This window comes from Rhyacophila brunnea, unplaced genomic scaffold, assembly GCF_057557595.1.
Source record: "Rhyacophila brunnea isolate RB1 unplaced genomic scaffold, BYU_Rbru_1.0 scaffold_10, whole genome shotgun sequence".
NCBI lineage: Eukaryota > Metazoa > Arthropoda > Insecta > Trichoptera > Rhyacophilidae > Rhyacophila > Rhyacophila brunnea.
The window spans coordinates 3084595-3086623 of record NW_028232752.1 but is presented as its reverse complement, the minus strand read 5'-3'; positions in this window follow the sequence as shown (position 1 = coordinate 3086623).

The following is a 2029-nucleotide window of genomic DNA, read 5'->3' as shown; positions in this document are numbered from 1 at the left end:
TAGTTATGTGTTTTATTTTGGGTTTATTTGGTTCTATTGACAGAGGCGGTTCTACCTTAAGGGCTCGTAGGGACCATCCCCACATCGTTATTATGTCAAAAATACACATCCTAATTTTTATCATCATTGTCAATATATACCTACTTAATTAAATGTTTAAATGAACTATTATCCAACTAAACCCGTCCCAATTTTATAGAGATATTTATTATTATTATTATACAAATAAATAGAGCAATGATTCTAAATTGTGTAATAACATAATGACGATTATGTAGTATCAAAGTAATTAATTAAATTAAGTACGCCCTACCTCACGGTGACACCTATGTACAAATTAAGAAATCTATGGCGTATATTTTTCGCTGACCGGGGTCACTCAGTCCCAGCCCGTCACCGCGGTACAAATCTCGTTCTACAAAGTATGGGGAGCGAATCAAATAACCCCTAGGTGAGTAAAAACGCTCGCTGTATTTCGTTGTTCAAAACTTTACTGATAATGGTAAGTGTATGCTTATTATTTCCTCATTAATAAAATCATTTATTATAAGTAGCTTGGTACATAATGTATAATATTATGAGAAAGTAGGTAGGTATGTATATTTAATAAGTAATTGCTAAACCCCACCACAAAGAAACTAGAAGAGCCGCCACTGTCTATTGATGTCACCAGTAAAATTAATAAGCAACTAAAGATGGTTTTTGTCAATATTTTTTTTATTCGCTTATTTTCTACAACTGCGCATCTATTCTATACACAAGACTGCTTTCAGCCACCATGGCAGCTATCTAGGGTAGGTTGGTATCGAAGTATTAGCTCTTATTGTAACAATTATAATGAGTTAGTTGTAATTGTTACAATAAGTGCTATGTTTTAACAGCACCTCTTTTGGCTGTGGTAAATTTTAGAGCGAGATAGACAGTTTTGACTTTATTAGACGGCTAACTTTTTGTACTTGTTACAATACCCAAGTGCTAATACTTCGATAGGTACAAACCTATCCTAGATAGGTAGCGGCCGAAAGCAGTATTGTGTATAGAATAGATGCGAATTACTAGGACCAGACGTCAAGTAGTGGTTAGAATATAAAGCTGGGTACTCATTACCGAGCCGTAACTGTAACCGATCATCAGGATTTGGAGAGTCAGGGTCAATCATATTGTAAAGGAGCCTTGCTTCCTTGCGCTTTAGGTGTAGGTTTCTTGTAAGGCCCTTCTAATGGTCTATTCAAGAAAGTCTCCCCGTATTTAGTTATGGTTTTGACAATGTCGCCTACACCGTGTTTTGCGTTGATGTGTTTGATCCTATGGTGAGGCTTGAGTCGTAGACAATTTGCCAGCATCTGTTCTCTATTGTTTGCAGCATCTGTAAATTGTATTTGGTGATGTCAGTTAAGTAGTCCAAATTGGTGACGCATATAGCATGGTTGGTTTAATAACCGCGCTAGGTATACAGTGCCTTCTTGTTTTCTTCGGAGAGACAACTTTTACGGTTGAAGATGGGTCTAAGAACCCCCATCGCCATAAAGGCTTTTCACCTGGTTTCTATTAAGTGAGGTGTCCAGTTCAATCTATGGTGTAAGTCTGTAAGTATACCTATAGATGTTTCAGAGTGTTACTGAATGGACACGGGATAGGTATTATCACAAACTTGACTTGTGATATTCCTCAGTTTCAGGGCACCCGGGCTAGTCCCACATCCCCTGCATCTGAAATATTGGTTTGTATGAATTGAAGTGTGCGATTTTAATCTTAATATCCCGGTTCTTGAGGAGGACCGGGAGGGGTTCATACCTCCAAATGCAAGGGTGTTGTTTTATAATTGATTTTAGAAGCTATCTTTACATATCCTCGTGATCTCGAGCCACCCCTTCGGCCCACACCGCACCGACCGCGCTGCCGCTTTTGTTCCCAACGTGACGATCGTCATGCCGCCCGACTGGGCTCCTTTTGATGCATCTGTGTCCATTGGCTTCGACATGAGGGTTGAGAAGGTTGCGAGTTTTGGAGTTCAGGCGTACACAGCCAC